Source organism: Limulus polyphemus, unplaced genomic scaffold (assembly GCF_000517525.1).
Source record: "Limulus polyphemus unplaced genomic scaffold, Limulus_polyphemus-2.1.2 Scaffold1361, whole genome shotgun sequence".
Taxonomy (NCBI): Eukaryota; Metazoa; Arthropoda; class Merostomata; order Xiphosura; family Limulidae; genus Limulus; species Limulus polyphemus.
The window spans coordinates 144,746-160,003 of record NW_013666971.1 but is presented as its reverse complement, the minus strand read 5'-3'; the positions used below and the strand labels follow the sequence as shown (position 1 = coordinate 160,003).

At 36.5% G+C, this 15,258-nt stretch overlaps 1 protein-coding gene across 1 annotated transcript in view; it reads right to left on the bottom strand.

The window, feature by feature from the left end:
- LOC106463255 (heparan sulfate glucosamine 3-O-sulfotransferase 1-like) overlaps positions 1-15,258 on the bottom strand; it is a 20,799-nt gene that overhangs the window by 2,497 nt on the left and 3,044 nt on the right. Inside the window, exon 2 of the mRNA XM_013923265.2 lies at positions 5,542-5,624. The gene's annotated coding sequence lies outside the window, so the exon portion shown is untranslated. The remainder of the gene's footprint in view (positions 1-5,541; positions 5,625-15,258) is intronic.

Sequence of the window (15,258 nt, the reverse complement as noted above, 5' to 3'; positions counted from 1 at the left end):
CGTCTCTCTCTCTCTCTCTCTCTCTCTCTCTCTCTATATATATATATATATATATATATATATATATATATATATATATATATACATATATACATATATACTGAAGAACTCAATCTTCACTTCGAGATTAAGCAAAAAAGAAGCACCAAAAGGGAGCAAGTGTGAGAGAAGATAAGTATCTATTGGAAATATATTCTAAATTAGGAAAGTTACAGCTTCCTATATGCTACCTTACCTCCGCTCACACAATAGCTAGAATCCCATATTGACCTGGTGCAAAACACCTAGATGAGCACCTTTTGGAAAGCATCCTAAGAAAGCCACATCTCTCTGTAGAGGAACACACCTATGGGAGCCTGCACCACATCTTCTGAACCAGGTATGCTCTTTGCCCATTGTGAAAAAAAATGTGTTGTTAAATCGGTTGGAAAAGGAACATACCCACAAGCAATTGGACACGCCAAATGGTGTAGATTGGCTAGGGTGCATCAGGACACAATCAGTGGGTGAAATCCACTGAAAAACCAGACGGCAACAGGTATTTGTGTTCCTGCACCTCGTAGGAGGAAGGTCCTAACTGTTTTTACCTCAAGCTTAGGAAATAGAAGGGAAAAATAACTTCCATTCCATCTACCCAAGCAGGGCATGTGTGCAAACCCAGTACACAACCAAAACTAGGCCACCTGGGTACTAACATCTAAGTGATGATTGGAAGGAGGAATACAATGAGGTGGTTTGCTCAAATCCAAAACCAAGCACCATTGGGAATTTGTCATCCAGTCTGTGGTAGGACAAGGGCTCCCTACCAGCCACGTGTGAGGACTGTTGACTGGTCCAGCTCTAATCCAACACCAGACCACCCGGGAACTGACATCTGGGTGGTGGTAGGACGAAGGGTCCCAGCTGGAGAGGTAAATTGCATTTTGGTGGATCATCTCTAGTCCATAACCAGACAGTGTCAGATATTGTACATATGATCCATGGAAGAACAAAGGTTAACACCATCAACATTGACAGACCACTACTGCTTTACTCTCCACTGAATGGGATTGAGCACACTCAGCAGTATTCCTCCATGGGCCACCAACCACAGCAGCTTGGAGTTAGTAAGTGGTAAGGACTTACAAAGTTCACTCAAAGAGAGATGGGGACAACAAGCTGGGGAGTCCAGAGGAATGCAACACTGGAAAAAGTGCAATTGTTGACAACAAATCCCTATTTTTTAAAGCAGGCTGGTCCTGATTTATTCAACCAGGATCAGAGGGATGAGCAGCTATCTCAACACTGCTTTAATCAAGATAGTCCATGAATTGGTACTTCTGGGGTGGACATAGTTTTGACGCAAATCACCACGAGGAAGAACCTACTAGTAGTCTTGTGGAACACCCCATCTCAACAGTGGGCATTATAGACTGGAACAGCTGTAAAGTGTAGATTTATGAATTAATGTATTTGGACAGGCACCACTTGCCACAGAGCAGGATCCAACATGCAAGTTAGTGACCCTGAAAAGGAAATAAAGAAATATTACCTTACTCACTCACAACTGAACCAAGGTGTGGAGAAGGGCAACAAGTGGTATTCGGTATCCAGATGAGAAGGAGATGGCCATATGATGAAGGTAACAGGAGATTAATGTACTAGGTCTGGTCCACATGCCAGCTCGAATGATTTCCTCGAATGGATGATGGTAATGGTCAACCAAGGAAATGATAGATCCAATGATAGGACACTCAGAAAAGATGAGAATCAGAAGACAAGGAAGAATAAGCCAATTTGATAAGCTGGTACATTTATCCCATAAGTGAATTAGAAGAAATATCACAGAGAGAGAGGGAGAGAGGAAGGGTTACAATGGATGGATAAACAAATGGGGATGGGAACCATGGAAAAAAGCTATGCTAGCAATACAAAACACTGAAGAGCACAAACAGAACAAAGGAGATAACCCAGATTGGATCAGGAATATAAATGGAAAATGGAAGGAAGGGAAATAGCATGAATGTGACGTTACCTTTACAAGCTGCCAACATCTTGGTAAAAAAAACAAACTGATCTGGATACAGAAGAACATAGGTATGGTGATAAAGAACACAATACATCGATGAAACCACAGGCAAAAATAAGCAAAATATAGGTATTGAGAGATAAATGGTACAAGGAACAGGTGCCCAATGGTTCAAAAGGATGTAGGGTAAAAGCATGGAGAACCACAGTGAGGTCCCAATCAGGAATGGGCATAGAATGAGGGGAATGAAGCAGATGAAAGGAATGAAACAAAAAGGAGAAGACCAGAGAGGAAAAACTTGACGGGAATGGAAGAAACTGAAGGTATTGGGCAAGGCTGCCCTATAGCAGGAAAGACCACTGTTGAACAGCTAGGTAAAAAATTCAGATAAATGAGAAACAGTAGTATGGGAAGGGAAGTAACCATGGCACAGAAACCACCAGCAAAAAATATACCATTTTCTCTGATACACCAATAACGATGAAGGATGGATGGAATGGGAAAGAATGAAAGCTACTCATGTGGAGAGCCCTGACTGCCTTGCAAGGACAAATGCCATGTATGAAGCTAGAGTGTGTGGACATTGGGATGATACACTGGTGACTGAGATTGTTGAAGGAAGGAGGGGATAACAGAAATGGTAATGGAGGTGCTGAATAAAGGAAGGTAAGAGCAGGAAACCAAGGTTGAACAGACCAAAAAGGTGCAATGAGAAGGACCTAAGATGACAGTGGCCTTGTTTATGGATAAAAATTGGGGAAGGAGATGGATAGACAGATAAGCATACAGGTAAGGTGGGGCCAATCTTGACTGAATGCATCCACCACCAAAACAAAACAATGTAGGATGAGAAGCCAAAAAAAGGGAAATTTGGCCCTGAGAGGGATGGCAAATGTGTCCAGAAGAGGAGTACCCCACTGATCTCACAACCACCAAAACACCTGAGGATCGAGGGACCACTCCATGGGGAGAACCTTGTTGGAAAAAGACAATTATCTGCAACAAGAGCACTCAGAACATGACATGCCAGTAGGTACATATGATGTGAAGGGGCCCAGAAGAAGATTTCTAATGTCCAGAAACAAAGTGAACATGAATAGATTCCACCTTGTCGACTGATACGTGACAATGGATCATGACCACTTTGTCCCACATTAAAGGCAGGAAATGATCTAGAGCCTGACAAATGGCAAGAAGCTTCACAGCCACCTCGAACAAGACCAATGACCCACAACTTCTTGTATATCCAAACATACTCCCTAACTCACCAGAGAAACATCCATAAAAAAATGGAACTCCAGACAGAGAGGTGGGAGAGGAACACCTTTCATGGTGTTGTCTCTGTGGGCCCCACCAGGTGAAATTGATATGTATGGAGGGAGGAAGGAAAACAGAGTGCAGAGGATCCCAAGCAAGATTCCACTAATTGTGCAACACCCACTGAAGAGTGCACATATGAGCATGACTTAAGGGAATAAGGGCTTTCATGGAAGCCCACGTCCCCAAAAGAAAATGAAATTTGCATGCAGTAAGAAAAGGAGATGATTGAGCCTTGAGAATTAATAGGTCCATTACCCACAAATGAAGTGGAGAAGGCTGGGCCTAACTAAGACAGCAATTGAAAACACCCCCAACTGGATAAGGTATTGGGTCAGAAAAAGAAAGGAGTTCTCCAACTTGACATGCCAACCTCTTCAAGCCACTTCTCAAAGAAGCAACCAAGTGTGCTTGTGATATGTCTGATGGGATGGAGCTAATAGCAGCCAGTCATCCATGTAATGGTGGAACTGCATACTGTGTGAATAAATAAGTTGATAAAAGGACCCGACCATCTTACATAATACATAGGGTGTGAATGCCAGACCAAACGGCAAAGAAAAGAATTGATAAACTCGATCCTTATGGACAAAATGAAGCTAATGTCTGGATGTTGGGAAAATAGAGATGTGAAGCTATGTGCCCATGATGTCCACTTTCATCATCCAAAGACCCAGAGTGAATACCCAACGAAGGTTGAAAAAGGAATTCATGGTGAAATGAGGAAGGTTGAGTCTGGAAAGATCTACAACAGGTCTTTCCTGGTCTTCTTGGGAAAACAACCTGGAACAGAATCCTGGAGAAGGATAACTGACAAGGTTAAGGGTTTTGGTGAGTTATATTCAAAATTTAATTAACCTACTTTTTGTTTGTTCATGTTAGTGTACTACTACAATTAGTATAAAAAAATGTAGGGTTAAGTGACACTGACAGTTGACAGCAAAAAAACAAAAACAAAAGAAAGCCCAGGTAAGTACTTTATTTTTGTTTTATGTGTATTCTTTATTTATTATTATTATAAAAGTAACTAAAATGTAAAAATATGAAACTTTTTACATTAGTTTATGCTAGATTAGGTAAAGTAAATAACAATAATATTTTTCACGAGGCACACATGATGCGAGCATCTTGGAATAGTTCGCTAGTGTAGCATGATCTGCATGTTCCCAAAGTGATTTACAGGATTGCATAGCAAATGAAGGTGGTGGGAAAAGACGTAAATTGTCATCTTCTTGTCCAGATTCACCAGGAAATAGAATAACTGGTCTGGGCTAAGAAGACACTAATTCATTTGACGTCCTAAAAACCAAGACCTCCTCAGCCAAAAGTGTGGGGCCTGAAGCCTAAGAAACTGCAGGTTGAGGTGCAGTAGTATTGTTAACTATTGTACTAGTAGCCATGACTTGAAATTTGGAATTCATAACTCAACTGTGAGTGGATAATAAAACAAACAACCTACAGTAACTGAAGTTTAACTGTAGAAAAAACAAAAAGCAGAAACAACAAAGTTGTAGAGAAAAAAAAAAATCTGAATAATTGAAATGAAATACGAATGAAATTTGATCACGCCTTCACAATAATGTGTCAAATTGAGAAGTGAAGATTGAGTTCTGAAGTATAGAGGGAGTCAGCTGTGCCAGGTGAGTCTATTACACTCCTGTTGGTGGAAAGTTGTCACATGTTTATTTGTATGCTACAGTGCAACTGTACCATGTTAAACATATGGGATAGGTGGAAGTATTAAAGCTAGTGGTGAACAAAACATTTTGTACATATAGAGGGCAGCGCTGAACAAGTTGAGGTATCGCATCAGAACAAACATGGACACATTCCCATGACTAAAAGTTTAACCAAATGACAAATGTATATTTAAACATTTGTTTCTCAATTATTTGTATCACTAAAGCAGTGGAAAAAACAGCACACAATCAATAATTGTAAATAGATTCATTTTCATAAAAACAAATAGTAATTAACCTTAACTCTGAATTCAAGTATTTTCTAATTTTCATAGAATGAAAAATTTTCACAATTAAGAAGAGTGATATTTATACCCATTTTGAGGTTAAATATAGAAAGTGTTTTTCAATGTTATTATAAGTTGAAATATTGGACAAATGACATCCAACTCAAGTGCAATATGCACAACTGAAGAAAACTGCTATAAAGTAGATTAAGTGAAATTACTCAGCAGAAATGTTTGTGAAAATACATACCTGGATAATTAGTGGTCCTCGGGTCTAAATAATCAATATCAACGTACAGGTACAGATATAAAATAACTGAATCTACAGTTTACCTAAAAAATAAAAATATTTCTTGCATCACCATACACTGTACATAGATAAAAAATTAAAGTGTTTTTCTTTTCTTTTGAAATCAACTAAAACTCTAAACTCTAAAAGTTCAAAGTGAATTTCCAGTACACCAGAATGTTTCTTGAATTAAAATCAAGTGCTCTTTATTATACAAAAATACTATAATAAATAAACAGCTTATAATTTGAAGAAATTAAATTTGAAGATGAGTGAGATTTTGTGTGTTATCTGGAACCATGTGCTGTCTACACTTTATTAAAGCTCGGAACTAAAATAATGCCATTTTTTTTACATGATGTGCAAGATTGAACTGTTAACCAAGTACAAGTAAGGTTTGATCAAAAGTCTGAGACTGTATCCATATATACAATTTTCTAAGTAAGTACCTAACATAAAAACATTTTTCACATAAAAATTTAGACCTTATTATACCTCAGTTTCATAGTTTGTAATTGATAATAAGAATTAACTTTTTGTTAAGAGAGACACTTGCTTAACCTAAGTAAAAACTTGCTGAAAATTTATTTTAATTTTTTTTCTCTCTTTATCCCAGTATTGTTCTCAACAAATTAAATTTTTAGAGAAAATTTACAGTTATTATAAAAGGATTTAGCTTCTTTCCTGACAATGCTTCAATCTTCGAATCAAACTATTTAAAATTGACAGTAAAAAATCTATCTTATGATAAATTAGTTTTACCCAAGCATATACACACACACACATCCTCAGTGAAATTAGGTCTTAACTGAAAAGTCATATGTATACATTAAGTTCTTTAAAAATATTTATATAAAAAAAACGAATTCTGTGCCATAAAATTATTCCTTATAGAAGCACTATACAACTTTGGGGAAGCTCTGCCAAAAAAATGCATGTTACATAATCAAACTGGTTATTGATATATTTCTTTTTAATGCAATCAAGACCTGCCTATAAAAACAAACCACAAAAAACAAAAACTTTACTTGTTACTGGGGATTTTTTAAAATCATACCTTATTCATATTTCAATCATCTTTAGTGACTACCTAGTACTTATTTTTCATATTTAAAAAAAAACAACTTGAATTACAGTGTATACTAAAAAACAGAACACAGAGAAAGCTAGAAATGAAACAGACTGTTACATATTACAATTTTGAATAGCCTGAATAAAAAATATTGAATCCTCTATGTGGTCTGGAACTTCCTTGATATCTTATTGAGGGTTCATGATAAGTGAATTAATTTTGAGTTGATGTAGATACAATTCACTTAACAGCTAGCTCTGTTCATCATTCTTTGCCAGTCACACATGCCGAATTATCCACCTCTGAAGTTATATAATGTTTTTGTAAAAATACTAATGACTGACGTGAATTCGCTGATGTTAAATGGTTTGTAATATTCAAAATCTATAAACGTTCCTGGTCAAATATTTGAAGTTCTGAATTAATAAGCATTATAACAATCACAGTTATACCTTCCGAGGTTTACAGCAAACCAATAATATATATACTGTCTTTTGGCACATCGTGTTGGTTATATTTTTAGGCATGAGGAGAGTTTCTTGAGATTTCAGCTTAAGTAACAATATAAACGATACACCAGTGTTTACATACATATTTAACAGTACAAGTCATGTACATTGCTAAATATAAATTTAACTTAAACAAACACTGATATCAAAAGAGATATATGATGGTAAATCCATCACACAGAGAATTACCTATTAGTGAACACACAGAAAACTGGTAATGAAACAAATACATATAAATCAATACACTAAAACAGACACAAATACACAGTATTTTAGAGATCCTGCTTAGAAACCACAAGTAAATATACTGTTAAGTGAACAAACTTTTAATATCTTTATTCTCTCCAGAAATTGGTGAAGACAAATACAAAATTTGTTCAAGCAAATTGCTAATGGATACCAAGTAATTTCTTATTTACTTAATGACAGTTTTGCTACCTCATTCTAGAGAAACAGCTAATATAGCCAGTGTTGAGAGAAAAGGCTACTTAACAGTGGTTTCTAGCCTGTGGTATTTGTACACCTGGAGGTATGTGGAAAGCCTTCCCTTTCCCAGTTTGGTTATTAAAATATTTGACCTAAATCTGTGGCTATAAATTACAAATAGCTTTGGTGAGCACTGCTTAATAGCTGCAGTATACAAGAAATTAAATATTTAAAAAACCACAAGTGTTGTTGGGTTATTTCTAATCATGACATTAACCTCTCACATGCACTGAATCATTTGAATCAGATCAACAAATTAGGTCCTGCAAATAAAAGTTAGTACCAAGTATTGTGTGTTAAACATGATTTCATTCTATGAAACCATATACTTCTGATGCAGACACATGAACAGGAAATCTCTGAGTAATGTCTATGCTAAGGAAGTAATGTTGCATATCCTCTTTGATAAGCTTCTGTTCAAAACTGGCAGAAATGTTTCAAGTCTTAGAAACATAGCAATTTTTTCTACTTCAATATTTCATATTCCACTACTAACAGTATTCACAACAGTTTTAAAACACTCCCCAGCAAATGAGGAACAAAGAACAAAAACATTTTCCTGATTAAAAATTATATATAAAATGTATTTTCAGGTCCAATATTGTTTCTTAAACCATAATGTATCTAAATTTGGAAGTAAAAATACATTATTGTACATTTAAAAGCAAAATTTTTGACATTATTACACTCATCAACAGTTACACACAGTGAAAATTAAGATTTGAGGAAATTTTTCAACAACCAGTAGCAGTTATGTAGTCAGTGCTCTTACTAAAAGTAATTTGTATCTCAAGTAACAGAATTAGTGGTTAAGAAAGATTTACTCCTCATCACGATACTTAGTTTTCCTTTCATGATTAATTTTCTGTACACACTTTAATGATAACCTCACTAAAACTTATTTGTATACCTCTTTAAGTCACAGTGGCTACAGTCATGCATGCACACTTAAAGTAGTCATATCACAAGTACTTTTACTTAAAATGCTTTTTTCTTTAAGAAGTCAATCACACTGGACATGGCTATACATATGTGTATAATGGTAATAAGTTATTTATTCTTAAGCAAAAATAAAGCTGTTTTATTGCATCGTGTAAATACATTTAATATACAGCATTAGAAGTAATTATGGAAACAGTAAGTAAGATGGGTATAAAATACAAGTAAAATATAAAAAACTAGGGTTAGCTTTCATCAAGACAGAGCAAAACAAAGTACAAGATCCACACATAAGTGCAATATTTTTGTTTTTTTTATTGTATATTTCTTATTTATTGTTATAAGAGTAATCAAAATGTATAAATTATGAACTTATGTTATACAAGAAGAGTTAAATAAAAAATTCCTGAGAGCAAGAATACATTTTGAGGATGCAGCATGTAATCTGACTGAGAATGATAGTAATTCAATGCTGTGTTTACACAAAGCTTCGAAACTGTAATAATTACTTTGGCACTACTAATCTAAGCAGTAGTAAAGCAATAAAAAAATCTAAACAACCAGGAGATTTGAGTTTTATCTGATTTGGCTCTAAGAATAGTATGTAATTGTCTGTAACAATATGCATTCATTTTGGAAAAAAAAAGGATAATATTTATTTCATAATTTTTCTGATGGTTATAAGGTCAGTCAAATGGACCAAGCCTGTATACATTGTTAGGTAGAGAAAAATAACAGATAAAATATATTGAAATTTTGATATTCATATTTAGGTGGTTCTAGAAGTTATGCAAATTAAATATGAAAATTGTAAAATGAAAAAGTATCTAAGTATTTTTTAATAAAGACCTGTCTGAATTTATGGATTCTAAGTCTGACTCCTGTTCTTGAGGGCAAGATGAGTATCATATTAAGATTAAATTAATTAGAAATTAATTTTTTTGTGTACAAAAGACTTGTACTAAAAGCTTGCCAAATTTCATGATTTGTTTGTTTTGTTTGGAAGTTTATGCAAAGCTACATGACAGATCTGCACTAACTGTTCCTAATTTAGCAGTGAAATACTAGAGGGAAGGCGCTAGTCATCACCACCACCACCAACTCTTAGACTACTCTTTTACTAATGACTAGTGGGATAGACTGTCACATTATGATGCACCTATGTCTGAAAGGGCGAGCATGTTTGGTGTGATGGGGTTTCGAGTGCCCTAACTGCCTAGCTATGTAAATTTCATGAAAATACATTTACAAGTTATAGTATGTATAGTTTCAAGGTTACATGTTTGAAAGGTTGATAAAATGACCAAGCCTGTATATGGAGTATTAATTGCAATTACAATTATATTGATTAATGTCATGAAAACAATCAACTAATCAAAATTATTGTTCATGATTATTACTATTTTTAATTATTCCAACTATTCAAGTCTCATTAGAGAATGATTGGTTAGTTGAATGTAGTTGATTAGTGAGACCAATGACTGATCATCATATTACCCAACTCTGTGATATACAACAATCAAGTAGTGATTTTTACCAATGACTTAGCTGCAAGTACAAGCTTGAATGCAACTTCTAAAACAATAAGATACACGTTAATATGAAGTGGCATTAATGGATGTATAGCTGTTCGAGAACCACTTTTTAGGAGAAAGAACCAAACTAAAATGTTGAAATAAGAATCACACTTCAAGCAAAGGGATGAGTAAAGCTGGAAGAAGGTGCACTTTATAGACAATTCCAAATGGAAATGTTTTGGCAAGAGCCAATAATGCTAGTTTATTTGATGACAGAGAGGATAATGGTATTAAAGGCAACGTACAAGAACTTACAATGAAGCATGCTGGGAGCTAATAAAAGTTAACATTTTCCTTATACCAAAAATGAATTTCTGATAGGCACTTACATTTTCTGCCCTCTAAGCATTGCAAAAAATTTCATGATCAGCACACCAGTCTTTATATTCCCTCAATTTCACTCTATTTTTGAACATGTACATATCATGTGACTACTCTCCACCAAAAGTATTGCACCACCTATGTTGGTGCAGCTAGCTGCCTCTACTATTCCCACTCAATCCTCACTTTTGAGAATTGGCATGTTTTAAAAGAAGAACACTGCCCTTGGTGAGAAAAGGTGGAAAGTGTGTTATAGGAAGTAAGTACCTATCGAAAATACATTTTCAGTGTAAGAAAAATGTTAACTTCTGATATGGTCTTACCTCCTCTCACACAAAGCTAAAATCCCACACTGCAAAGGTGGAGGGGCCAGTTTAGGCACACAACATAGTAATGAAATGGAAAGCGATCATCCAAAATGAACAGGCGTGCTCCAAGATTAACGAAGCACACAAGTGGGTACCACACAACTTCTAGAACAGGTATACTCTTTGCCCTTAAAGTAGGAAATGAACCTGACACAGGCAGATATGTACACAACCTCAACTGGACAGAGAGATGTGTACAAATGCAAGTTGTTATGAGAGGTCAATGAATGATAAAATATAAACAGAATTAACTATGTACATACACAACCTCAACTGGACAGACGAGATTTCATAAGTCATCTTTAGCATTAGGAGGATGTGCACAACTGCTATTAGTTCTGAGAGATGTAATGCATAGTAAATAACATAAAAGAACATAAACATAGTAGCTAGGGAATGTGGGCCATGTTATACAGACCCAGCAACCCCAGCCATAAGTAAACAAAGTGTTATATATGAAGTAACCATAATTACAAAGAGGAAATTAGCTTTCGATTGAAGTCTGACAAACTTCCAAAACAACCATGAGAGCAAGAAGTACAACAAACCGAACCCAGTATCACAGGGTCATCGGCGTTGCCTCAACTCAACCATAATATGGTAATATTACAAGCAGAAATCATAACTCACTCAACCATAAATGCATGAAAGAGACATCCTACATCCAGAATTATGAGGAAGCCATGGGACATTTGCTCAACCGTAGGAACAGTGTAGCCAGAATTATGAGGCAGATGAAGTCCCCCAAATTCAACAGTCAGAGCAGGTAAAGAAACTCCTGCAACCTGAATTAACAAGAACAGGGGCCTCTACTGCACACAACTGTATGAACAGGGCAGTATCATCCCAAACCTGGTATTACAAGGAGGATTCTGCGTAGGCTGGACCTGATCCAACTTATTATTTTATTTTTTCTGACCAGCTTTGCCCTCTTCTCACTGAGTGAATAATCATGAGTATGAATTGGAAAGTAAATTTCTGAACTCACTGAAAAGGAAGCCTCCATAGTCCACCACTCCAGTGGCTGGGAACTGGTAAGGACTCCCTTGCTCCACTGGGGGAAAAAAAGGGGGGGGGAGAGTAAACACGGTGGGGAGTCTGGAGGAATGTCACACCGTAGACAGTGCAATATATATATATATATATATATATAGGTGGTCTTGTAGAAACACCCCATCTGTACAGTAAGCATTATAGTGCAACCAGTAAATAGTGCACATTTGAGGTAAAGCATACCTGAGCAGGCAATACCCACCAATATCCCATTATCAGCAGTTAAAAGTATGGTTTCTGAAATAAAGTGAAATGATGTGATAAGACTTACCCCAGTCAAAGACAAACTGACATGTGCAAATCACCATGGGATGGAAATGATATGCACTAGGGGAAGTTAGAGTTACAGCGAGGTCATGCAAATAAGTAGCAATGAATGTAGTGGGAGTAGTCCACATTCCAGCCTGAATGATCTCTTGCAAAGGACGTTGATCTTGAGCAGCAAAAGATATAGTAATGTGACAAATTTGATTAGAAGAAGTGTCATGAAAATGGCAATCTTCTATGGATAAGTCCAAATTTGAGACAGGAGACAGTTCATGGGAAAGGGAAGGGTTCCAGGGAATAAAGTCAGGAACATGAATGCCAAGAGTAGGCAATACCTATCACATAGCATCTTAAAAAGCTAACCTGACAAAGAAGCCAATCAGGTTTGGGAAGGGAGTATATGTGGGAAATGGAAGGTAAGAAAATGTGTGTGAAAGCCAAACAACTTGTACTGACAGCATAGGTCTTAGGGAGGAATGACTGGTTGGGATAGTGGATGACATCGGAGGAATGATAAAGGATGCACTTAACATTAATGACATCAATACCTGAATGATAATGACTGCAAGCAAGGAGGAGAAGGAAGATCTTTAGAGAGAGAAGATCGGTAGAACATGAAGACAAAGGTTTAAATGGAGGATAAGAAACGACCAAAATTAGATCCTAATTTGTAATTTAAAGGAAAGGAAAAGGAGGTAAATGACAGGGGAAGACAAAACAAGATGAAACCTGGAGAAACTGAAGGTGGTCAACAAGACCACCCAATAGCTAGACACAGTCGAAGTGGACAAGCCTTTGTCAAATAACCGTGTGAAGAATAGGGAAAGATGAGGAACAGAAGGGTGGGAAGGACAGAAACCATGGCGAAGAGACCAAAGTCAGAAGGTATACTAACGTCTGTGGTAACTGGATATGGAAAAAAGGCTAATGGTTTGGGAAAGGAAAGATGCAACACGTGGAGTCAGATCCTGGGCTGAGACAATGGACCTGACAAAAGCCATGCATGAAGACAGAGAGCGGTGACATTTGTGGAATGAGGGAACACTCAGTGAGCAGAATCTTGTCAGATTCAGGGAGCCAGGAAAATGTGGTGACTGTGGGCCCAGAAAGGATCTGAAAGCACAGAGATCTGGAATTGGTACCTCCTAGCTCTGTGACCTGGTGGAGACTTCAGAATATACCATACCCCCCCCCCAATAGGAGAGGAAGGAAGTGGGACAAAGCTCAATGAACTGCCAAAGGCTCGATAAAGTTGATATGGAGAGAAGGCTCCTTGATCTACCAGAAATCTCTCTGGAGCCAAGGTAAGATTCCTAACCCTCTAAAGATCAGCCTGACCCATGGGAATGAGAGCTTTCATGTAAGCCCACATCCCCAAAGAGAAAGAATAACTTGAGCTGTAAGAAAAGGTGAAAGATGTATGAACTGCTCACTTCAATCCTAAAGACAAAGAGGAGAAAGCTGAGGTTAGAAAGAAGACACCCCCCCCTTAAATGAATGGGGTATTGAGAAGGGGTAAGAGCAGACTTCTCCACTGTCATCAGGAATCCCACCTGTGCTACATCCTGTTTGAGGTTTCTAGTATCACAAATGTAGGAAAAGGAGCCAAAGCCAAGTTTTAGCCCCACAAATGAGAAAAAAAACAAAAAAAAACATTATTAAACACATGTAACAAAGCAAAAATTTTAAGCCCCACACTGACGATGCAGAATGATGAGGCACATAGTTAACAATTACAAAAAAAAAATTCAGATGGAACAATGAATTTTATATTACTAGTAGTACTGATATGTAACATACAAACTATGAACACATACCCAATTAACAAAGTACTGATATCTAATGGATAAACCATCTAAATTTATCTAGTCCACAAAATATATAATAATAATGAACATGCAAACTGATGAAAATTACAAAGGAAACAGATTAATAACCAATATCTAACTTACAATTCATCTAAAGTAATTTTGATTAAAAAAAAAAAGACAAATATCTAACTTACCAAAGTCCAAGAAGTAATGAAATACATAATTCTTCCGTGTGTAAATACGGGCAAAACCACACAAAGGGCATTTGAACCGGGCCTACCACAGGTATATAAAACCGGTGGACATGTTGAAAAACTTAACACATATCCCCTGAAACAATAGAAAGAATGGAGGAGAAGAAAAATTCTCCACCAGAGAGAATGACGTGGTAGCATGGCAACTGGTGGAAGGTACTGGAAAAAGAGAGTCAAAATTGTCTTCTCATTGATTGTATTCTTCCTCACAAACATTGTCACATTGAAAAGGAGAAATTGCTGGCCAAACGTATAAACCTAACACTCTAGGAATTAAGGCATGTACCTCCACTGCAGATAAACTTGAACCCAATTCCTGGGAATTTGTACCAGTAACATTTTTGACTAACAGGAATATCCATAATAGATATATTGATTACAAATTCCTACTATGATTTTCTGTAATAAGATAACAAGAAATCAATGCAAAAAATAAACTCGAAACAAGTGAATGCAAACACAGTCAAATAAAACTATGGAAAAGAACACTTCTGAACAATGCTGTGCCAATCGAAAAAGTGGGGATTGGGCAAGAATAGCAGAGGGAGCTGGCTGCACCAATATACGTAGCACAATAATATTGGTAGATAGTAGTCACACAATATGTACATGTTCAGTAATGGCATGAAGTTGATGGAGTATAAAGACTGATGTGCTGATCTCATTATTTTTAGCAATGCTTAGGGGCCAGAAAAGGATCGAGATAGCTTTGTGTAAGGCTGTATCAGAAGTGGGGGTACATCTCAGCCAATTATGCTGGAGATCTAAACAAAATTGATGTTACCCTTAGTGCTGAAAGTTACAAACAGATTCTTATCCATCACGTCATTTCTTCACAAATAAGAACTGTTAAGAAAGGATTAAACTTCCACAAAGACAGTGATCCCAAACATGAAGAAAATGTGGTGAAACAATACCTGAAAGTAAAAGTCCCACATATGAACATTATTAAGGTTGTATAGGTTTATTTGGAAACTGAGAAAGTTAAAAGACAAGACAAAACAACTAGTCTGAATTGGGA